Here is a 27,135-nt window from a genome sequence, read left to right on the forward strand (position 1 = left end):
TTTCCTTTGTATCTTGCACTCGTAGGACCATGGCATAAACATCTTGGAGAGACACGGTGATTGTGGCTTGAACTTCTTCGTGACCTTGCTGATTGTGAGAACTTGCTTTGGATTCCTACTCGACAGAAATGACGCACATTACAACTCGGTTCGACATGGGATTACGCATACTAAGGCAACAAACAAAGGAAGGGACAAGATGACACATCTAGACTTGACTTGCGAATTCGTGAAATGTCGTGAGCAACTTCTCGTGTTTGAATTCACGGTGTTTGACCTTGACCTTTAGACTCGAGTGTTGACTTTGACGGAGTGACATTCATATGATTGACCTTATTGATGGGATTGAGGACACATGTTGATTCTAGACTCGAGGTTTGCTTATAGGCGTTAAGAAGACTGTTGTAGTTTAGACTCAAATATGAGGCCCATTGAGACTCGTGTGTTAAGTCTCGGAACGTGTGACTCGAGTGTTTAGATCCTAACTGAATTGGGGTAGAGGGTCCAAAATGACGGCGTGACGCCTTAGGACTTGACTTGAACTTTGAAAAGACCCAAAATGTAAAGGAAGACGGGTTCATGACTCGACGGAGTTCCGACTAGGACATAGTCGGTTTGAATCTTGACTCTAACTTAGCCCAATTGAATTTACATATTTACATTTACATGATTTGAAAACATTTTATTTTTATTTTTATTTTTTTTTTTTTTTATTTTTTTTTCGGACTCCTTTTTTTTTGACGTTTTTTTTTTTGTATTTGGTTTTGAAATGGGTTTTAGGCCCGAAGTTTGACACGACAAACGGACAGAGTTTTGACCGGATTTTGTGCTAATTGAAAGCCTATTTCGAAATTTTATTTAAGAAAAGGATTTTGATTTTTGAAAAAATCGTCATGGTTTAGAAATGGTGATCACGTAAGGTACAAACATATATACAAGCATTATAACGGGATGCTGAGTGCATTAAAAAGGGTTTTGGTTTAAAGGGTGGGTTGCCATACCGAACCATCAAACCCGAAGTCTGTGGAGAGGCTCGTGCCAAACAAGAGTAAGGCCGATTCCTAGTCCATTTCCTCAAGTAGTGAAAGTCCTTGATACAAACAAGAGTAAGCATCATGGTATGGATGACGTCAATCGCTATCCATCCTTGGGCCCAAATAAGAATTAGGACCGTTTAGACGGGACGATTGGTCGAATGGGTTGGGTTGGACCTAGGAAGGCCGAATAAACGATCTAGGAAGACCGAGTTATGAAAACCGACAATTGTCTTGTACAAACTATTCCCTAACCTTGTTCGAGTTTCACCCTTAGCTACACGTAAGTGTATATCCCCAGCGGAGTCGCCAAACTGTGGACAGCGGGCCGCCCACGGGGGCGCTTGGTGAGAAACGAAACAAGCGTTTGCATTTTGTATGGAGTCGCCACCAATTTTTATGGGAAATTGGAACCGTTCGAATACCTCGTGTCATGTCAAGACACAAAGTAGTGACATGAACACTAAGCAATCGTTACCCTTAGCATTCTATGTCTAGAATGACTCTCGTGGATGCCAATGAACACGGGTGCTCACGGAGATCTGGAGTAAGGGGTGAGGGTACGTATTAGGAAGCTCTTTTGATCGAACACCTAATCCCGCCCGCCTCGATAGCGGCCTCTACTAATGATTAGGGAAGTTATTCGTACTTGATATATCGTCGGTTATATGCATGCAATGCAACATCCATTGTTTTAATCCTAGCATGTGAGAATTAGGCTAAGTCGGTTGACAATCAATTTAACATACAATTGGGTCAAAGTAGGATTTAATGCTCATTTACATGTGAAAACATACAAGCGATAAAAGAAATACAATAACTATAAATGCAATAATATAAATTACAATAATTACAACGGATAGGCGATTTATGTCGAAAATACCTTTAAAACGGATGATTTGAGAAAAAGAAATAAAAGAAAGAAAGAATAAAACACGACGGATCGAAGGTGATAATACGAGATATTAGTTGATTAATACGTAGCTAATTGATTACGTCAAAGCGTAAAAGGGGTTCAGGACAGAACTCATCCTGGAAAGCAAGAGAAGCGCGCCCTTTGGAAGAGCGCGCGATTCTTTGCGTCATTCAAGGGTGAGTTCGGCTGTGAAGCCGGAAGCGCAAAACCGTTAATGTTATTTGTTAATTTTAATGATCGATTGATAATATTTACTCGGATGAAAGTTATTAATGGATTATTTAACATGTGAATTAGGTCATAAAACAGTAAAACATGGATGAGACGGAAATAAGACGGATTAATTATGTGAAGGGTCGATGTTAATGAATGATTAACAAACGAAACGAATTAATTAGACTAAACACGATGGATTGATGACGAATTAGTGATGAATAATAAATAAACAGATGCGAATTTATCAACAACGAATCCCAGAAACTCAATATGAACGAATTGAATCTCTAAAACCCGGAACTTGAATATTAATGACGAAAACCCGCAAATATTGATTATAAGGGATTTAGGTCGGACTTGATGACTAATTAAGCATGAATGATGAATTATATACAACATACGTATGATTTATAAATTACCGTGATGAAAAATTAAAGAACAAAACAAAAGAAATAAATTTTGGTATGAATTACAGAGGACGGAGGAAGAAGAAAAGAAGCGAGGCTGCGGCGGCCTCTCGAAGAGGCGCGGCGAGATCTGCGCTCCTTTGAAGAGGCGCAGCGGTTGCTGCGTCTTTTCTCGACGTCTATCTACTGGAAATCCGTAAAAACAGATTTTAAAGCACGGTTTTAGAAATCGGTTTTAATGGTGTTCCCGACATAAATCTTACAATTGTTATACAATAATTAAAATACAATAAATAAAGAGAATTATTACACCCTCAGACTTACATGTTGATGGAACGAGAAGAACTAAGAAGATCGATTAGTGATGCTCGACGCGAATGCAAGGAAAGAGTGCCCTCGTAAGAGGAAAACGATTTAACAAGATTGATTAATTAGATTGATTATTGTGTAGTGGTCAAATTGGTCGGTCATGCAACGGAGAGGCTGGTACCCGGAAAGATCCGAGCTTACGTGGTCGGAAGTCCAAGCACGTAGGCGCCAATTAGTAAGAACGAAGTCTAGAATGCAAAGGGAGAAGAGAAGGGCGGACACTCGCGTGAGAAATATGAGGAACGAAAGCTCCTATTTATACTAATCACGTGAAGGAATAGGGTTTCGGAGACTCTTTGGAAGTGAATCTCGGAAAGATATAAAAAAGATACGTAAATCATGCAAAGAAGGGCCTGGGAAGAGGCGCAGCAGCCACTGCGTCTCTTGGAAGAGCGCAGCACTCTTGCGTCTGTTCCCAGGAGGTTTCCTCCCGCTAAGAAAGATTTCAGCGTTTTAGTTATGGTAGGACGGATTTAATTTGATTATCTTTTGAATATTACGGGATATTGTTTGCCAAAAGATAAAATTTGATGAATATGGAATAGAAATACCCGGAACATTCCGGAACATTCTGACTCGGGATTTAACGGTTATCAGAAAATGGAGACGGTTTTGACCGGACTCGAATGAACTCTAATTATGCCAAAACGACCGTATCGGGACGTAGATGACATTTAAGAGGTTGACATTAATATTTGAGCAATCACTTGACGATAAACTTACGAACTGTCACTAATCGTTCCGCGAATCAAACATGCGGCCCAATCATCACCGGGTGGTTTGCGAGGGGTGCAGAAACGAGGTGTCTACACATTTTTGCAATGGAACCCAATTTGCAGAAACGCTTCATAGCCCATGGTGCGAACAAGATTTTCACCACGCTCACCAAGGAATTCTCAAAAGCACCGAGAATCGTGACCTATGAGCATACCACTCGCTTCTTTGATGCGAGACTCGAAAGGGCCAACTGTTAGCCCACACATTCTCGGCATGATTGAGAATGTCGAGAAGCTGGAGACCTTTGATTGTAAGATCAGCGAGAACATTGTGATCGACCGCATACTTCACTCACTCCACGATGGTTATTCGCAATTTAGAGCGAATTACTATATGAATGATTTGAAGAAAACTCCCCATGAACTGCACTCCCTCCTCGTACAGACCGAGAAGGACATGAAGTTCAGTGGGAGCATGAAACAGGATGTTCTCGTTGTGACAAACAAGGGAAAGGGTAAGGGCAAAGCTCAGGCAAACCTAGCAGTAGGTAAGGCGAAGTTCAAGAAGTCGGGTTCAGGTAAGAGTGGGCCTGGTGAGTCGAGCACCTCATCAGGCACGACAAAGAGCAAGAATGAAAACATGGAATGCCATCACTGCCACAAGACTGGGCATTGGAGACGCACATGTCCTGTTTATCATGAGGACATAAAAGCAGGTCGCGTTAAACCTGTTGGTATGTCTTCTTCTTCTACTTTTATTCATATGATTGAGATTAACCACGCAAGTTACGGAACTTGGGTACTTGATACTGGTTGTGGTTCTCATCTGTGTAATCATGTGCAGGGCCTCCGAAATCTCGAGCCTCTCGTAAAGGGTGAGGTTGACTTGCGTGTCGGGAATGGAGCAAGAGTGGCTGCCGTCTCGAGGGGAACATATGTGATCCAACTTCCTAGCGGATTTGAGTTATCATTATATGATTGCTATTATGTACCCAGTCTTTCGAAAAACATTATTTCGGTTTACGCACTTGACAAACTTGGTTTTCATTTGTAATAGAGAATAATACTTGCATTTTCTCTTTACACGATATGATTTATGGCAAGGCGGTCTCCATGAACGGAATTTATGTTTTAGATCAGACCACCGAAATATTACACGTAATGAATAAAAAGGTAAAGGTTGGTGACAAAGATCAAACGTATCTATGGCTTTGCTGTAGTATGGGACACATTAATGAGAAACGCGTAAAACGGCTCATCAAAAATGGAGCTATCTCGGCCTTTGATTTTCAATCATTTGGCACGTGTGAATCATGTCTCATCGGTAAGATGACTCGGATTTCCTTCAAAGGTGTTGGAATGCGCGCTGCTGACCTATTAGGACTCATACACACGGATGTATGTGGTCCTATGTCAATCACCGCACGAGAAGGCTATAGGTATTTCATCACTTTCACGGACGATTTAAGTAGATATGGCTATGTCTACTTAATGAAGCACAAAAGTGAATCCTTTGAGAAATTCAAGGAATACCGAGAATAGGGGTCAGAACCTATTAGGTAGGAAGATTAAAACACTGCGTTCGGATCGTGGTGGCGAGTATCTTTCTCACGAGTTTGATCAACACCTAAAGGATTGTGGGATTGCCCTACGATTAACTCCACCTGGAACACCTCGGTTGAATGGTGTGTCCGAACGGAGAAATCGAACACTACTTGATATGGTTCGATCCATGATGAGTCACACCGTGTTGCACGACTCGTTATGGGGTTATGCTCTTATGTCATTTGCTCTAATACTTAACCGAAGTCCGTCTAAAGTGTGTGACAAGACTCCATATGAACTATGGAAGGAACGGTCCCTAACTTGTCCTTTATACGGGTTTGGGGCTGCGAGGCTTATGTCAAGTGGAGACCTGAAGATAAGCTCGGCCCGCGATCGGTCAAGACATACTTTATAGGTTATCCTAAAGGAACACTTGGTCATTACTTCTATTCGCCAACCGAACAACGTGTATTTGTTGCGGCCAGTGCGACATTCTTAGAGAAGGAATTTCTCGAGAATGCAAAGAGTGATAGAACCTTCGACTGTCGGAGATTCCGAGAACCAAACACCGAGCAACCATTGGAGGAACCTGTTCCTTCAATCCCCGACTCGCATGTGAATATTCTGAGGAACCTAGGAAGTCGGGAAGAGTCTCTATTCCTCCGGCAGATACATTGGTATGGTCGAGGAACATGACATAGATGACGTTCTACTCTTAACGAGTAGTGAACCCGCAACCTATAAAGGTGCCATGACTAGTTCTGACTCAAAGCTATGGCTTGAGGCCATGCAATCCGAGATGGACTCTATGTATGAGAACAACGTATGGGATCTTGTTGACTTACCTGCTAAGGTTCGTCCCCTTCAATGCAAATGGCTTTACAAGATAAAGCATTCTGTGGAAGGTCAACAAGATATCTATAAAGCACGACTAGTTGCTAAAGGTTTCACCCAAGTGCCAGGCTTGCACTACGATGAAATTTTCGCACCCGTAGTCATGCTGCGTTCCATTCGGATTATCTTAGCGATTGCCGCTTTTCATTGACTATGAAATTTGGCAAATGGATGTCAAAACCGCCTTCTTAAACGGATTTTTGGAGGAAGAGTTGTACATGGTACAACCCGAAGGTTTCATCGATCCTTTACATCCTAAGAAAGTGTGCAAACTTAAGCGTTCCATTTATGGACTTAAGCAAGCATCTCGGAGTTGGAATCATCGCTTCGACCAAGTGATTAAAGAAAATGGATTTACTCGATCGGTCGAGGAACCATGTCTTTATATCAAGTCGAGTGGGAGCAAGATTGTCTTCCTAATATTGTATGTCGATGACATACTCCGATTGAAATGACATACCTCTCTTAACCGGTGAAAGTATGGTTGAAAAACCATTTCGGATGAAAGATGCGGGAGAGGCACAAAGAATTCTGGGCATCCGTATCTATCGAGATAGATCACGACGGATGCTATCTCTCGATCGGGAGTCTTACATAGAAAAAGTCCTAGAGAGATTCAAAGCATGACTAACTCCAAGAAGGGGTTCCTTCCTATGGCTCCCGGGGTGCATTTGAGCAAGTCTCGAGGCACCGGAGACAGGAAGAGAAAGAGCGCATGACACGGATTCCTTATGCTTCGGCTATAGGATCAATCATGTATGCCATGATATGCACACGTCCGGACGTGGCATATGCATTGAGTATGACAAGTCGATTCCAACAAACATCCGGGTGAACCACATTGGCTGGCTGTCAAGAACATTCTTAAGTACCTACGGGAGGACTAAAGATTGGGCATTGACTTATGGAGGCGAACAAAAGCTATGCGCAACCGATTCTGTGAGATGCTAGCTTCCAAACGGATCGAGATGACTCGAAATCTCGGTCTGGATTCGTTTTTACTCTTAATGGCGCTGATCAGTGGAAGAGTTCCAAACAAACTGTTGCAGATTCTACGACCGAGTCCGAGTACTATGCCGCGTCGAAGCTACAAAGGAAGCGATATGGATGCGTCAATTCTTACATGGGCTCTCTGTAGTGCCTAGTTCGAATGACCCGATCACCATCTATTGCGACAATAGTGGTGCCATCTTCCAAGCTAAGGAGCCAAAGTCTAGCAACAAATCTAGACATGTACAACGGAAAGCTCATCTAATCCGAGATTACGTGGAGCAAAAGGAAGTAGTGATAGAAAAGATTGCTACGAGATGGTAACATAGCGAGATCCTCTCACTAAAGCATTACGACAAGATAAGCATGAAGGGCATGTTAATTCCATGGGAATTAAACGTGCTCCTAAGTTGTAGTACTCTTTTATGGATCAGATTCATTCTCTCTTGTACTCTATACGACATCATCGTTTTGATATTTTATATATATATTTTGTTTTTCATGTGGATTTGTACGACAAATTTTGAACACCACAAAGTGAACTGAACGAACATTATATTTTTCAGTCCTTAATTGCCCACATGAGTGATAACTCGGCAATTATTTTGTGACGTTGGTTGATGGTGGGTTCAACGAGCCATAAGTCAACCGGTTGGTGACCAATCACGAGAGGCGATTTATACGGATATTTCGTAGGACACAATTGTGACATCGACGTGGAGTCCTAAATGTTTTATAACATTCGGTGCCGGTCGTGGATAGGACCTCCATGGTGATCCTAAGAGTCGATTCTTTTGACTATCGACTGTCTCTTGAGACTAAGGCAGATTTTGGGTGACTTTGGTTTCTTTCTCACGGTCATCCGTAACAGGGGGCCAAGTAGATTTTTTCTGGGTCATTTCATGCTGTGCTTAGATCGGAAGGAGTTCGAGTTGAAGGAAATATTCAGCCTTTATCAGGTACTCGATATTTCTCAGGGCCACTCGAGGAGTCAGAATCGAAATGCATGGCCATGCTCGAATACGGATTCGTTTTATCAGTTAAGTTACTCTCTAGTCGGGGGAAACCACTCTAGATACGGATCGATTGTAAAATACGACCTTTGTGGATCCGGATCTGCAAATTGTTTTACATTGAGTGGGAGAAATTTTAAATGAATATGAGAATCGGTTATCGCACATACACATGTACGGACAAGTGGGAGTTTGTTGGGGCTGTGTCCTCCAGTTAGTGCGGATAACGTCATTGCACATACACTTGTACGGACAAGTGGGAGCTTGTTGGGGTTGGTGTCCTTAACAGTTAGTGCAAGGACTTATAAACCTCTAAAAGGATCAAAGGGCATACTTTTGGTATTATTATCGGTTGATCCACGTTTATCAATAACGGTTGGCTTGCTAGATAAGTTTGACGTTATTGTCATACGGATGGCGGTGATCAACTGGTCCCTAAAAGTCACACCTATAGGATACGTTCGAGAGATGTGACGGTATGAAAATACTGACATGTAGATGCCAAATTTGACTAACCAGTTAGTCCGAGTTATTTGACTAGTAATTAGTCAAAATGTGATGTTGAGATATTATATTTAATACGGATTAAATATTATGGGCTAAGCGAATTAACCGATTAATTCGTAAAATTAAATATAAGCGTTTTATATTTGATTAATGTACATTGAATTTAATTATACAATATCGTCTTTGTCGGACATGTATTAATACTTCAACTAACCCGTGTTATTAGTTGATGTTTTAATAGCCGATAACCGATGACGATTTATAATAAACCGCGTCATATACATTTAGCAATTTTCGAGCCAGTCCACGAGGTAAAAATTAAGAGGAAGTGGAAGCCCACTTCCCCATGCATACCCTCGGTCTGGCCGAACCAAACAAAAGGAGAGACTCCCTCTCCTTTTGACCTAGACAATTTCATTTGACAGAAAACTAGGGTTTTGGAGATTATTTTCTCTAAACCGAGATCTCACATCTCGAGAAAAGCTCACATCAAGTTCTCCCAATATTGCAAGGCAATCGGAGAACACGTTCTAGCACAAGGGCATTTCTCGGACAAATCTTGGGTGCAACAATTAGGAGGGAATCTCGTTTGATTTCTGTTCTTTACGCCGTGCATCAAAGGACCCGAGGTTGATTCTTTATCTTTATCGTTTTATTGTTGTATTTCGTTTATGACCATTTTTCACATGTTAAATTTACGTTATAGTCCTAAATTTAGAGGGTCTTATACGGATATTACCCCACAGAGCCGACCTTGGACTGCTCACACCTCATCTTACCAATTGATGACGAGGTGAATGCCCTGCAGAAGGATGCCTGGGACGAGGTATTTGTGTTCAGTGCCGCAACCATGCTTGCCATGTTCCAACATGTTGAGGAGGCTATAGCACGCCCGAGGGAGGGTCCCCCATGCACCCAAAACTACCCTCACCAGGAAGGATTTCTCCCGCGACCATTCTGGCACGCTCCCCACAATAATCACCCCTACAATAATCAACCTCACAAAAATTACCCTCACAAAAATTTCCTTCACAAAAATTTCCCACCGAGGAATACCCCTCCAAGGTACCCTCGAGATCCCGAAGTCAATGGTATCTGGAGAGATGATGCCGAGGATATCTATATAGTCCCAGAAAAAGAGAAACAGGCAAAGGAGATCGGTCATCTTACCCGGTCCGGACGCCCCTATCAAAACTCGAACAATTCAACAGTCGTTCCAACAAAGAATGACCAAATTGTCCCAGACGTGGACGCTCAACTAAAGGCTCCTGAGAATTCGATCCTCAAACAACTGCAGAAAGCAAAAGCCGAAATTTCGATTTGGCAACTGATTGCTACATCCTTCGAGCATCGGCAAGCTCAACTACAAGCCTTGGGAAAACTGATTGTGCCCTCTACCTCCTCCCCTGAAGAAGTGGTGGCACACATGACAAGGGATGTCCCCGACTTGAACAACCCGGTCATCTTCTCTGATGAGGATATCCCTCCCTTCGGAGCCAACCACAACCTGGTCATGTACATCACCGTACAGTGCCTCAAAAAGAATGTGCCCATGGTTCTTGTGGATGACGGATCCGTGGTTAATGTCATTCCCCTCAAAACAGCTCATAAACTAGGAATCAAAGAAGTTGATTTGGTCTCAACCAATTAAGGAGTACGCACTTATGACGGCACTCGTCGTAAGGTCGCAAGGCTTATGACTCTAACCGTCGCAACCGGACCACTGGAAAGGCAAACCAGTTTCCAGGTAGTCGAAATCGACGCCTCCTTAGACATGCTTTTGGGACGTCCCTGGATCCACGCCGTCAAGGCGGTTACCTCAACCCTTCATCAGAAAATCAGAGTCCCCTTCAACGGGAAGACGATCACAATTCCCGCTTCCCCGATCAAAGCCGTCATGAAAAAGAGAATAGCCTCCCAAGTCATTGAGGAGGACGACAACGAGATGTGGGGATTCCAAGCTGTGAATGCTCTAACTGACAAATCAACACCCTTTGATTGTGACCCATTTGCCAACCTCACAGTCAACCGCATTCTGATGCGCCAGGGTTACTTCCCGGGTATATTCCTCAATCCGCTGAAGAGCACCTTACCTCCTTTAAGACAGGCTAAGGTCCTCAACATCCCCTTCAGGCTGGGCTATGAACCTACCGATGAAGATATCCAGGAGATGAACCTCTTAATTCGGAAGCACAAGAAGCACAGAGATATCCTCCGTCCCTATCATTTGACCCTCAATGGATACTTTGTCCCCGAGGGAGAGTCTGAGCTCTACCACGGCTTTCCTGAGCCGATCTATGACTCCGTGGCCAAGGTCAGGCACCCGGGTGTAGAAGTCTTCCAAGACTGCTACTTCATCCCCAACAACATCGAAGCTGCATCAACCGAGCCCAAGTCGTCCTCATGCCGCGACACACAAGCTGTCACTCTCCTCTTTGGAGAGGATAACATTAAGCACCTCGACTATGAGGACGTCATCAACATTGCTCTGAAGGATAATCAGTTTGACCCCATCGCCTTAATCTCTGATACTGACCCAGAGAAAGCTACACAAGGCTGGAGAAAAACCGTTAAGTGGACCGATCGCCAAGGCCGCATTCTCAAGATTACAACTGGAGAAGGCCCTATGTTCAAGGAGGGAAGTGAAGAAGAATCTGAGTCTGAGTCGGAGTCTGAGTCTGTCTTAGCTCCTAGCACTCCTGATGTCCCAGTCAAGGTCCCCTTCCCACTGTTTTATCACAAACTTGTGGCTGCTTCAGAGGCTGAGTCAACTAGGGTCGTCCCCACTCCTAAGGAAGGTGACAACCTAGAGCCTGTTCCAGGGGCCACCTCCTCTGTTGTGTCACCTCTGACTGACCACGAGATGTCTCTCCTCTCCGACCTTTTCGCTCGAGTTAACTTAATGAACGCTAAGTTTGCTTATGACTCGTCTCAATTTAACTGCAATGCAATTCTGAATGACTGTGAGAAATTTGACTTGAGTGACTACCCACCTCACCTAGCCAAAGAACTTAACAAACGGGAAACCAGGTCCCCCATCATTGAGGAGACCGAACTTATTAACGTAGGAATCGACAACACACCCCAAGAACTTAGGATAGGGACAACCCTGGACCCCTCGGAAAGACAACAGTTCATTGACCTCCAACACGAATACAAGGACGTATTCGTCTGGTCCTACAAGGATATGCCTGGGATCGATAGGGAAATTGTGGAGCACAGAATACCCATTAAGCCCGAAGCTAAACCCGTAAAGCAAAAACTGCACCGAATGCACCCTGAATGGACTTTGAAAATCAAGGAAGAAGTGGATAAACAGTTCAAGGCCGAGTTCATCAAAGTGTATAAATACTCGGACTGGGTGGCCAACATCGTTCTTGTACCAAAGAAAGACGGAAGAATTTGAGTTTGCGTCGACTTCAGGGATCTGAACAAGGCAAGTCCAAAGGATGACTTCCCTTTGCCACATGTTAACATCCTGGTGGACAATACCGCCGAGCATGCTCTCCTATCATTCATGGATGGGTATGCCGGGTACAACCAGATCAAAATGGCTGAGGAAGACATGCACAAGACTACATTCATAGCACAGTGGGGTACATATTGCTACACGGTCATGCCCTTCGGCCTCATCAATGTCAGAGCGACCTATCAAAGAACCGCTACCACTCTCCTACATGATATAATGCACAAGGAGGTAGAGGTATATGTCGATGATATGATCGTCAAATCAAAAGAACGGGACGACCACATCAATACCCTCCGGAAATTCTTCGCTCATCTGCGGAAATATAACATGAGACTAAATCCTCAGAAATGTGCATTCGGAGTCACCTCCGGAAAACTCTTGGGACATGTCGTCAGCAAAAGAGGCATTGAGATTGATCCAACCAAAATCAAAGACCTTCAACAAATGCCTCGGCCAAATAACGAGAAGGAGATTCGGGGATTTCTAGGTCAGGTTCAATACATCAGCCGCTTCATAGCCAAGCTCACCATGATTTGTGAACCAATCTTCAAGAAGCTTCGTGCCTCCGATCACACCGATTGGGACGACGACTGTCAAAAAGCCTTCGACTGGATAAAGGAAATCCTATCCAAACCTCCTGTCCTCATACCACCTCAACAAGGGATTCCCTTATCTCTGTACCTGACTGTCACCGACACAGCCACGGGAGCTATGCTGGCACAAACAGTCGACGGCGAAGAACGAGCCATCTACTACATCGGTAAGAAGTTCATTGAGTATGAGACAAGGTACACCCAACTGGAAAAGACATGCCTTGTCCTAGTATGGTCAACAAAGAAGCTGCGGCATTACATGCTCAGCTACACGGTCCACATCTATTCCAAGATGGACCCGGTCAAATACTTCTTCGAGAAACCCGTACTAAACGGAAGGCTGTCTAGATGGACACTCATGCTATCCAAGTTTTATCTCAAGTTCGTACCCCTCAAGGTTATCAAGGGAAGGGCAGTCACCGATTTCCTAGCAGAGAATCCCGTCAACGAGGATCTAACGACCGACACATGGTCACTTCCTGACGAAGACATCCTTTGTACCAACTCCGACGCATAGGACCTATAATTCGATGCTGCATTTAATATGAGAGGTCTCGGGCTAGTAATCCTTCTAATATCACCAGAGGCATAACATGTTCCGATATCGGTCAAGCTAGACTTCGCCGTCACCAACAATGCCGCCGAATATGAAGCATGCCTCATCGGCCTATAAGCAACCATCACACTTGGCATCAAGAGACTGAGAGTCCACAGCGATTCCTCGCTCATCATCAATCAGGTGTCCGGATCATGGAAAATCTAAAGTGACAGCTTAGCTCCCTACCGAGCGAAATCAATAAAGAGGTCGAGTTCTTCGACCAAGTCGACTACTTCCATTTGCCGCGAGAGGAAAATCAATTTGCCGATGCCCTGGCAAAACTTGCCGCGCTCGTCAACATACCTGACGACATGATGACGTGACCCTATGTGTCGAGAAAAGGAGCGAGCCAGCTCACATCTGTGCCATCAACAACGAAGAGGAAAATTATGATGAGCCTTGGTACCAAGCCATCCTCAACTACAAAACCAAAAACGAATTCCCTCCTAACTCTGATCCAAGAGGACAAAGAGCTATATGTTTACTTGCATTACAATTCGTGATAAACCAAGACCAATTATACAAAAAACACCCCAAGGTATTCTCCTCCTTTGCATCGACCATCACAAAGCCAAAAAAGTCATGGGAGAGGTCCACAATGGATAATGTGGCCCTGACATGAGCGCAATGATGCTGACCCGAAAAATCATGCGGTTAGGCTACTATTGGACCACCATGGAAGCCGATTGCCGTAACTACGTCAAACATTGCCAAAATTGCCAAATTTTCGCCAACGTACAACACATACCACCGTCCCTTTTATACACCATGACATCACCCTGGCCTTTCTCGACATGGGGCATCGACATCATCGGGAAAGTCAACCCGATAAGCACCAAAGGGCATTGCTTTGTCCTCGTCGCCATCGACTATTTCACTAAATGGGTGGAAGCACAGTCATATGTGAAGGAAATGTAGATCTATATACACAAACATACTCATATATGTTATAAATTAATTTGTCATAAAATTAAACATGGATTTTATGCATGCAAACAAGTGAGTAAAATAGAGGAGAAATCATATCCTTACATTGGGTGTTTCCGGTTCTAATGGGCACAAAAGAAATCTCCTTTTCTTTTGTTCTTGAGCTCTCCTTTTGGATGAACAAAAGATCCAAGTGTAGGATCTCTCCCAAGGAATAATACCCAAGGCTTACTCTTAATTAGAATTAATATTATATGAACTAGTACAATATTAATCTTATGAAAAATGACCCAAAATAATTTGGTATTTTTGCTCTCTAAAACTGGTTAGAGGAGAGGAATTTTGGAGGATTTTTATCTTTCTAAAAACTTAATCTTTTGAAGTTAGAATGAATAATAATTATCACACACCCATTCATATGGTGAATGATAATTAAAATAAGCAAAAGAACCCTTGTTCTTTTCAAGGGAAAACCGGGTAGGGTGGAGTGGGATGGCCAATGCATGGTCTTTGTGCTCTTACACAAAAGACACTAGGTATGCATGCCTAAATTAGAGTAATAATAATGAATTCCACTAATCTAAATTAACACAATACAATTTGTTACTCACACCCATATTTCGGTCCATTTGGAGATAAAATGAAATCCATTTTATTTTTGTCAATTGTCAATATGTCACATGTCATATGTGACATAAATTTGTTATGTATTTTTAACATATTAAAAATCAACGTATTAATAAAAATACGTCATATACAAAATCTACTTAGTAATTCATAATTACTTGTGCCAAAATATTTTACCAATTTATAAATCATATTTATAATAATTCATTCAAATTCAATTGTTTCTTTAAACAATAATTTCATCCGAGTAATAATACAATTCGATTACTCAGACCGTATCTCATTTAATTACATTTCAATTTGATACGTAAATCTTACTTCCAAAATCGTCCGTCAATTTTCAAGTAATTTAATTAACTCGTAACATTATACGATTAATTAAATGATCAATTAAGAGTGTTGCCCTATAGGTATGACCTAGGGGGTCAACTGATCACCACCGTCGACGAGTAATGTCAAACTCTAGTCACCCAATCATTACCGATATATGTTGACCAGTTGACAGTAAAAATACTTCCCAATTGTATTCTTTAAAATGAGATTTAATAATGATATTTAAATCATGTGATCGCACTATTGTTGAGGACACATTTCCCAACAATCTCCCACTTATCCTCGACAAGTGTGCGTCACCAATTCTCTTGTCCTATTACTATCTCCCACTCAATGCAAGGTGTCTTTCAGGTCGTACTTACAAGTGATCATATCGAGAGTGGTTTCCTCGATCTGGAGAATAACTGATTGACCGGACTTATCTATCATAGATACTTTCCGAGCGTGGCCACGCATTTCCAGTTCATTACTCCTCGAGTGGCCCTGAGATATTGTTATAACCCCGACTAGGGGTGGACAATTCCTATCGCACTCATTCCTTCGACTAGCCACAGCCATCATAACCCAAAATATGCCCATTTGACCCCATTTACGAAGGTCGTAGTAACACAAATCAAAGTTAATCGAAATCGTGCCATCTTAGGCGAATAGTCTTTAGTCAAAAGAATCGACTCATTTGAATACTATAGTAGCTCTTGCCACGACCAGGCTATATAAATTACCAGAACTCTATAAGCGGTCATAAAGCCCGATAAAATGTTCCTAACAGTCTGCCTATGTGATCGACTAGTCATCTCACATGACTCTATGGCACTTGAACTTGCCATCAATCGTTTCACACTCTAGTCACTTCGAGACGTCACCTCATACAAGTGACTATGGGCAAATACTATGTTAATCCGTGTTCACTTTAACGGGGTTCAATTGTCACTACAACCCGTTTGGATGTAACAATGTATAAATTAAAGATAAAAGACAAATGTGATTATGAACATGAACAAAAACAACACTTTTATTTCATTTCAAAATCTAACAAAAACTTGGTACACGTTTAAGTCCCATGGACGTAACATGTCCATCATGCTTAGCCTGCGATAAAGGCTTGGTGAGTGGATCAGCTATGTTGTCATCCGTCCCAACCTTACAAATCGCAATTTCCTTTCTTTCAATGAAATCTCTTATTACATGATATTTTCTAAGTACATGTCTAGATCTATTACTAGACTTCGGCTCCTTAGCTTGGAAGATCGTCCCACTATTATCACAATAGAGAGTGATGGGATCATTGGCGGTAGGTACTACTTTTAGACCTTCCGTGAATTGCCTGATCCAAACAGCTTCCTTAGCGACTTCGATTTGCGATGTACTCGACCTCCGTTGTAGAATCCGCGATTCTGACTTCCTTGAAGCTTCTCCACTACGGCACCACCATTGAGCATAAACACGAAACCGACTTGTGATTTCAAGTCATCTCTATCTGTTTGAAAACTTGAGTCCGTGTATCCATTAACACGCAACTCAGTGTCTCCTCGAAACACTAGGATAGAATCCTTAGTTCTTCTCAAGTACTTAAGGATGTTCTTAACTGCAATCCAGTGACTCTCACCTGGATTTCCTTGATATCTACTCGTCATGCTCAAGGCATACGAGACATCAGGACGTGTGCATATCATGGCATACATGATTGATCCAACAGCGGAAGCATAAGGGATCAACTTCATACGTTCAACATCATGGGGTTCGGAGGGACATTGAGTCTTGCTCAATATCGTCCCGGTTACCATAGGTACCAAACCTCTTTTGGATTTGTCCATGCTGAACCGTCGAAGAATCTTATCAACATAAGACTCTTGACTTAGTGCCAATATCCTCTTGGATCTATCTCTATGGATCCGGATACCTAATATGCGTTGTGCCTCTCCTAAATCCTTCATTTGGAAGTGGTTACCTAACCACTTCTTAACGAAAGACAACATCGGAATATCATTTCCAATGAGTAGTATGTCATCGACATACAAGATTAGGAACACAACATTGCTCCCCTTTGAATTTCATGTATAAACATGGTTCCTCAACACTTCGAGTGAAACCATTTTCCTTTATAACATGATTGAATCGATGATTCCAACTTCTAGATGCTTGCTTAAGACCATAAATAGATCTCTTAAGCTTGCACACTTTGTTAGGATTTTTAGAATCAACAAAACCTTCGGGTTGTATCATGTACACCTCCTCTTCTAAATGCCCATTTAGAAAAGCGGTTTTGACATCCATTTGCCATATTTCATAGTCATGAAATGCGGCAATCGCCAACAAAATCCGTATGGATCTTAGCATGGCTACGGGGGCGAAGGTCTCATCATAATGGAGACCTTGGACTTGGGTAAATCCTTTTGCCACTAGCCTAGCTTTGTAGACATCATCATGTCCTTCTATGCCATTCTTGATTTTGAATATCCATTTGCATTGAAGAGGTCTTGCCCCTTTAGGCAAATCTACCAAGTCCCAAACTTGGTTTTCATGCATAGAATCCATTTCGGACTTCATGGCTTCAAGCCATAAGGAGGAATTAGGACTAGATATTGCGGCCTTGTAGGTGGCGGGCTCGTCACTTTCCATAAGTAACACATCGAGTGTTCCATCTTCCTCGATAAGTCCCACATATCGATCTGGATGGCGAATTACTCGGCCCGTCCTTCTTAGTGGAGGAGGTACAACCGTGTTAGACGACGAAGGAACTTCTTCTGGCGTCTCTACCTCGGTTTGTGGCTCTTGAACTTCATCAAGTTCAAAATTTCTCCCACTCTGTCTCTTAGAAATAAATTCTCTTTCTAAGAAGACAGCCTCACAAGACACAAACACTTTGTTATCTTGAGGTTTGTAGAAGTAGTATCCTCGAGAGGTCGAGGGGTAACCTACAAAGATGCATTTTTCGGATCTTGGGGCAAGCTTGTTGTCGTTCTTAGTTTTGACGTAAGCATCACATCCCCAAATCTTCATGTAGGATATATTGGGGATTTTTCCCGTCCACATCTCATATGGAGTCTTTTCGGTGGACTTTGTGGGACTATTGTTCAAAGATCGAATTGCGGTTTGAATCGCAAATCCCCAAAACGAGTTCGGTAACTCGGTTTGACTCATCATGGAGCGAACCATATCAAGTAGGGTTCGATTCCTCCTTTCGGCAACACCATTGAGTTGTGGTGTTCCGGGTGGAGTAAGTTGTGATATAATACCACAACCTTTCAAGTGTGAATCAAATTCAAGGCTAAGGTATTCACCACCACGATCGGATCGTAGTGCCTTAATCCTTTTGTTCAATTGGTTCTCTACTTCGTTTTGAAACTCTTTGAATTTCCCAAACGCTTCACTCTTATGCTTCATTAAATAGACATACCCATGTCTACTCAAGTCATCGGTGAAAGTTATAAAGTAGTCATAATTTCCACGAGCGGTGATACTCATTGGGCCACATACATCGGTGTGTATGAGTCCCAATAGTTCACTAGCTCGTGTCCCTTTACCACTAAAAGGATTACGAGTCATTTTTCCAAGTAGGCAATATTCGCATGTACCATATGATTGATAATCAAATGGTGTAATCACATTAGTTGAAATTAATCTTTTGATGCGATTCTCGTTTATGTGACCTAATCGACAATGCCAAATGAACGCTTCACTTGGGTCACTTGTTTTGCGTTTCTTTGATTGAATGTTATAAATATCATTAGTCGGATTTGAGGTCTCTAAAATGTAAATGCCATTGATAGAGGAAGCTTGGCCTATAACCAAGTCATTCCTAGAAATAGTACAACGATTGTTCTTAATGACAAAACAAAAACCGTCCATGTCTAGCATGGCGATTGAAATAATGTTCTTAGATAGTGTAGGCACATAAAAACAATTATGCAAATACAACTCAAATCCATTTGGCAAATCTAAAACATAAGTTCCCTTGGATTCGGCCGCTACCCGAGCTCCATTTCCAAGGCGTAGATCCACATCTCCCTTGCTAAGCCTCTCCACATCTCTTAAACCCTGTAAATGATTACAAAGGTGAGAACCACAACCGGTATCTAGTACCCATGTCGTAGTGGAAGTATAATTTATATCAATAACATAAATTTCTTTAGGAATTGTACCTTTTGGAGTAATGAGTCCTTCCCTTATATTTCGCAAATATACGGGACAATTCCTAAGCCAATGTCCCATGCCATAGCAATAATGGCACTCATCATTAACTTGCTTGAAGTTTTTGATTTTCTTTCCCTTTTTCTTGAACCTTTTGCCCTTTGAAGCAAGAACTTGATTGCTTGAGCTCCCACTAGCTTTGGCATCTTTATCTTCCAGAGACAAAGACCCTATAGATTGTATGAGGTAGTCTTCCTGAGACGGACTCACACGAGGTCTAGTAGTAGTAGGTGGTTTAGAAGAAGTGATGAAATTAAGGTTTCCATCCGAACCTATCCCAAAATGAAGTTCTCTAGTTGTATCGAAATCATTGTGGGAGCAAACGTCGTCAAAAACATTGTGATATGACTCAATAGTTATCGGTGCGGTAGCATTTGTTGGATTCATTGTAAAGAACTACAAATATGGAGGAAAAGGAAATATTAACATTTATCTTTTTAAATCATACTTGCAAATTAACAAGATATGAACATTTATATAGTGACCTCTACCCAACTATAATAAATGATTCCAAGACCCAAATTCATATCGACTTAGGCACGGTAGGGTCGATTCATCCTTTATCAATATAACTCGGTGGATTAACGTTTAATCGATTCTACTTTTAGAACTCCTGGTCGATAATATTACATTTAACAATTATCTTTAGCCCAAAACACATTCGACAAGGGCACGGTAGGGCCGATACATCCCTTATCAAAAACTTTTGTTGAGTTCAATCCAAATTTCGAATAAATGTATCCATGATCCAAATCCATATCAACTTGGGCACGGTGGGGCCGATTCATCCCTTATCAACATGAATTCGGTGGATTAACATTCATCACCCACTTCCCCTACGTAACAAGGTTTGTACCCCGGTAGGGCCGAGTGCACTCCCTCGCGAAATAGGTTTTCATGGTTTCTACTATTTGGTAAGGCTATGTCTCAATTGATTGTTTTAGCGAGAGGTCATGTCAATTTATTATCTATCACGTTTTAAGTGAACTAAAGCGGTGAACTACGATAATTCTAATTGACACGGTCGATAAACTCGATGAAAAGATGCATGTTTTAGTTATGGCGATTTAGCGATGCATGTGACATAAAATAAAATGCAAGCATAAAAATAAATAAATAAATAAATCCTAGTATGGCCTTTCCTAAAATAGAAAAACTATTTAACTATTACAAATTCGGAAACCAACTCCATTGGTCCCTTGAACTTCGGTTGTGGCACGCATCTCGAGGTAACACCGTCTTTATGTATCGCCATTCTTGAAGAAATCCGTCTTTGGGAACTCCGGAATGAATAAAATTACATAATAAATTACATAATTTCCTATTATACATTTTTAACTTAAAATAAAATAAATCTATTAAATTACAAAACGGTGATACGAGATCACAATAAAAATTACAACCGAATCGATATTCCCATACATTTCGGGAAATACCAATTAAAATCTAAGGCCATACTAAGTAAATTACATAATTCAAGATTACATAAATTAAAATTATGACAATCATAAAGGAAAAATGCAGCATTATAATATGTTTGAACATGCTCAATTTTATGCTAAATCGCCTTTAATTAGCCAATATCGTATATTACTCGGTTTTTACGGATTTGCGTGATTTCAACATTTTTATAATCACAAAAATACATAAACTCATATTTATGCATAACTTAATTACCCTAACCTCTTAGGACTCAAAATTTAGTCTTCACTAATAATTTGACCATAATTAACCCATATTTTATAAAATTGTTCATAAATGGACCAAAAAATTACAAAAATAAGCTATAAACTTCAAATAAATCACAAAATTTCAAATAAATTCAAAATTTGAAATTTAAACTCATGAACATTCTGGAAAAATACCATGACACGCATAATGTTCAAAAACTTAGGTTAAAAATTTTGAAATTTTTCCCGGAAAAACAATGTTGCGGTTTATCGGTTTTAACTAAAATAATCATAAAAACATGGAAAAATTATATTCATTAACTTTTCAATTTTAGATCTGAAAAAGATAATAAAATGCAACATTAGACGTTTTTCTTAAGTCATAGATTATGATTTATTAATTTTTCACTAATAATGTCACTATTTATGCTATTTTTCTTCAAAAATCCATAAATCATGCAAAAAGACTTCTTTATAGTAAATTATTTTACACACATCTTGTAAAATTGCATGTGACAACATATTAATTTTCTATGACCAGATTCGAAATTTAACTCATATTAACCTATTTTTCACTTAAATCCGAATTTAATAATGAAAAATCCATTTTTCGAGCATAAAAAGTCCAAAAATTCTGAAAATTTACAGGTTATCTCAAAATAATATATGTGACAACATATCCAAAAATCAATGGAAAATTCGAAGTATAGCTAATTTTAGACCGAAAATGACATTTTTACTCATAAAATCATATTTAAATGCCATTATTGAATTATATGAACAATAAAAATCCGTAAAATTAACCAAAATACCCTAAAACATTTTAGGACCAGAAATATTAACATGCATGGATTAATTTCGTGATATCTCATAATAACACAAATTTTACAAGTTTTATATGTTATTCTTATAACTCGGAAAAACTTTTAACCGATTTGCATGCAAACAACCGTGGCTCTTGATACCAATTGAAGGAAATGTAGATCTATATACACAAACATACTCATATATGTTATAAATTAATTTGTCATAAAATTAAACATGGATTTTTTGCATGCAAACAAGTGAGTAAAATAGAGGAGAAATCATATCCTTACATTGGGTGTTTTCGGTTCTAATGGGCACAAAAGAAATCTCCTTTTATTTTGTTCTTGAGCTCTCCTTTTGGATGAACAAAAGATCCAAGTGTAGGATCTCTCCCAAGGAATAATACCCAAGGCTTACTCTTAATTAGAATTAATATTATATGAACTAGTACAATATTAATCTTGTGAAAAATGACCCAAAATAATTTGGTATTTTTGCTCTCTAAAACCGGTTAGAGGAGAGGATTTTTGGAGGATTTTTATCTTTCTAAAAACTTAATCTTTTGAAGTTAGAATGAATAATAATTATCACACACCCATTCATATGGTGAATGATAATTAAAATAAGCAAAAGAACCCTTGTTCTTTTCAAGGGAAAACCGGGTAGGGTGGAGTGGGATGGCCAATGCATGGTCTTTGTGCTCTTACACAAAAGACACTAGGTATGCATGCCTAAATTAGAGTAATAATAATGAATTCCACTAATCTAAATTAACACAATACAATTTGTTACTCACACCCATATTTCGGTCCATTTGGAGTTAAAATGAAATCCATTTTATTTTTGTCAATTGTCAATATGTCACATGTCATATGTGACATAAATTTGTTATGTATTTTTAACATATTAAAAATCAACGTATTAATAAAAATACGTCATATACAAAATCTACTTAGTAATTCATAATTACTTGTGCCAAAATATTTTACCAATTTATAAATCATATTTATAATAATTCATTCAAATTCAATTGTTTCTTTAAACAATAATTTCATCCGAGTAATAATACAATTCGATTACTCAGACCGTATCTCATTTAATTACATTTCAATTTGATACGTAAATCTTACTTCCAAAATCGTCCGTCAATTTTCAAGTAATTTAATTAACTCGTAACATTATACGATTAATTAAATGATCAATTAAGAGTGTTGCCCTATAGGTATGACCTAGGGGGTCAACTGATCACCACCGTCGCACGACAATAATGTCAAACTCCTATCCACCAATCATTACCGATATATGTTGACCAGTTGACAGTAAAAATACTTCCCAATTGTATTCTTTAAAATGAGATTTAATAATGATATTTAAATCATGTGATCGCACTATTGTTGAGGACACATTTCCCAACAATATGCAGTCTTGATCGCCAAACAAGTGGCCAAGTTCATCCAAGACAACATAATCTGCAGATATGGGGTACCCCATGAAATCATCAGCGATCAAGGCTCTCACTTCCGGGCGGAAACAGAGGCCTTGCTGGACAAATACAAGATTAAACGACATCGTTCATCCTCCTACCTTCCCCAAACCAACGGAGCGGTGGAGGCAGCAAACAAAACTCTTGTTGCGTGCATTTTATAAAGGTATTTTGTACTTCATTTGCACGAATTTATATGCATATTTAGTAGTGTGTAGCTACAAATGTCCCCCGAATAGTCTACTTGTTGGAGTGTCCCCGACAATAATGCGATCACAATTGTCGATCATAATGATCACATGTTTAAATCTCATTTTTAAGAAAACGTAAGGGATGATTCATTATATAGTCAACTGATCAACATTAATCGGTAACGATTGGCTTGCTAGAGTTTGACGTTACTGTCGTGGGACGGTGGTGGTCAGTTGATCCCTTAAGGTCACCCCTAAAGGATGATGCCCTAATCTGTAAAGTTGATTAATTGTATGACGATACAAGTTGATCAATTGAACAATTCAATTAGTGAGAGAGAATATTGATATCTTATTGTAATGGGATTAAATAAGATTTATTTTAGTAATAAAAATGCTTTATTACTAAAATTGTTTATTGTTTGAGAAACAATAGAGATAAGAATGAATGGTTGATTATAATTACAAGATATTGTGAATTATAATTATATGACCCATTTTATTTATGTGAACAAGTATCACTAGTCAATTTGTTGTATGTAATGTAATTAATTTATAAAATTATATTTATGTGATAAATATGCATTAAATTAATTAATAACATGTAACATACTACATGTGACATATTGTGTGACAAATGACAAATTGACAAAATAAAATGGTAGTCCATTTTACATGAATGGACCGAAATGTAGGAGGTATTAGTGGGTTGTGCATATATTATTTTATGTGATAAGATTTAAATAATAAGCCTAACCTACTCATAGCCTTACACTACCTACATTTTGATAAGAGAAAAAGCATAAAGGAGATTCCTTTTTGGCCTCTTCTTGTTGCCTCACACGGTTGCATGTTTCAAAATAGGAGAACTTTTATTCTCATTTTTGTTGTTCATTCATTCATACATTTCTCACATGTAAAATATTCTCTAGTTCTCTCAAACGCTCTGATACCACTTGTTAGAAATCATATTTTAAATATCACATATTTTGGTTTAAATTTTTAGTCATAAAAACTTAAAGATCTTATGCATGCAAAACTAGAATAAGAGTAAGGAAAAATCGTTTCATACCATATGAATATTTCGGCCATTATGGGCACCAACAAGATCTCCTACTTGTTGGTTCTTGAGCTATAATGAATATTAGGATGATCCTCCAAAAATCCCAAAGTAGAGATTCTCCTCTTGATTGCACCCAAGATTATCCCTTATCCCCACTAAATAATATTAGCTAGATATTATTTTAGTAGTTTTAGGATATTTTGGTTTAATTTATGGATTTTATTGTTCATTTTATATAATAATGGCATTAAAATGTGATTTTTATGATAAAAATGTGATTTTTGGACTAAAAATGGCTAAACTTCGATTATTCCAGTGGTTTTTGGATATGTTTTCACATATATTATCTACTAATGGCCTGTAAAGTTTCATAATAAAATGAGTTGTTATGCTCGAAATATGGATTTTTCAAGTTAAAATCGTATTTAAATGAGAAAATAGGTTAATATGAGTTATATTTCGAATCTGGTCATGGAAATTTAGTATGTTGTCACATGAAATTTTACAAGATGTGTATAAAATATTTGGCTATAATGAAGTCTTTATGCATGATTTATGAATTTTTGATGAAAAATCACATAAATAGTGACTTTAATTGGTAAAAATTGCTAAAACATACTTCATGACTAACGAAAAACGTCACATGTTGCATTTTATCTTATATTTCATATCTAAAAACTAAAAGTTGATAAAAATATTTTTCTCATATTTTTATGGTCATAATTGTTAAAATCGATAAACCGCAACATTGTTTTTCTCGATAAATTTTCGAAATTTTTAACCTAAGTTTTGAACATTATGAGTGTCATGGTATTTTTTCCAGAATTTTCATGAGTTTAAAATTTCAAAAATTTTGAATTTATTTGAAATTTTTATGATTTAATTTGAAGTTTATGGCAAAATTTTTTTATTTTAAGTCCATTTATGAACAATATTAAGAAATATAAGTTAATTATTGTCAAATGTTAGTGAAGACTAATTTTGAGTCCTAAGATGGTTAGGGTAATTAACTAGTACATAAATATGATTTTATGTAATTATAGTGATTTTTAAAAGGTTAAATCACGCAAATCCGTAAAAACCGATAAATATACGATATTGGCTCCTTAAAGGCGATTTAGCATAAAATTGGGCATGTTCATACATATTATAATGCTGCATTTTATTTATGATTGTCATATTTTAATTTTATGTAATTTTTGAATTATGTAATTTTACTTAGTATGGCCTTAGTTTTAATTGATATTACCCGAAATGTATGGGAATTTCGATTCGGTTGTAATTTATTGTGATCTCGTATCACCGTTTTGTAATTTAATAGATTTATTTTTATTTTAATTACAAATGTATAATAGGAAATTATGTAATTTATTATGTAATTTATTTATTCCGGAGTTCCTTGAAGACGGTGTCACTCGAGAAGGCGATCCATCAAAGAATGTTGCCTTGAAATGCATGCCAAAACCGAAGTTCAAGGGACCAAAGGAGTTGGTTTCCGAATTTGTAATAGTTTATTAGATTTACTATTTTAGGAAGGCCATACTAGGATTTTATTTATGCTTTGCATTTTATTTATATGTTGCATGCATCGCTAAATCGCCATAACTAAAACATGCATTATCATTATATCGAATTTATCGACCGTGTCAATTACAATTATCGTAGTTCACCGCTTTAGTTCACTTAAAACGTGATAGATAATAAATTGACATGACCTCTCGCTAAATAAACAATTGAGAATTAGCCTTACCAAAAAGTAGAAACCATGAAAACCTATTTCATGAAGGAGTGCACTCGGCCATACCGGGGTACAAACCTTGTTACGTAGGGGAAGTGGGTGATAAATGTCTATCCACGGAATTTATGTTAATGAAGGGTATTTCGGCACACCGTGCCCTAAGTTGATATCAGTTTGGATCATGGACACATTTATTTGAAATTTGGGTTGAACTCAACGAAAGTATTCACGACGATTTCCGGATGTGTTTCGGGCTAAAGATAAATATTAATGTAATTTACATATCACATATAAGGAGGGAGTATTAAGCTTAATTATGTTATTAATCTCATTAATTTACATATTCATATATGAAACATTTTAATTTAGTCATAAAATTAAAACTAGATCTTATGCATGCAAACTTAATAAAAGGAGATGGAAAAATCGATTTCTCACCATCTAATTTTTGGCCATTTGGGCACCAACAAGATCTCCTTCTTGTTAGTTCTTGAGCTTTCCAACAATGGATGAACAAGGTTCAAATTAGAACATCTCCCAAAAGCATATACCCAAGGAATACTCTTAATAACCAATACTATTATGAACTAGTAATAATATTAGTCTTTACTTCAAATTTGACCCAAAAATAATTTGTATTTGCTCTTGAATAAATCGGTCCAAGAGGGAGTAATTTTTGTGGTTTTATTTCTCTAAGATTTTCACAAATAGTAGAGAGAACTAATTTTTCTAACACTAGAAAAATGATGTTGAAGAAGTGAATAATAATAGAAAAGGCCTTGGCTTTTCTATGCATAAACCGGTTGGGGAAGGGGAGAATGGCCAATGCATAATCCTC

Source organism: Silene latifolia, chromosome X (assembly GCF_048544455.1).
Source record: "Silene latifolia isolate original U9 population chromosome X, ASM4854445v1, whole genome shotgun sequence".
Lineage (NCBI taxonomy): Eukaryota > Viridiplantae > Streptophyta > Magnoliopsida > Caryophyllales > Caryophyllaceae > Silene > Silene latifolia.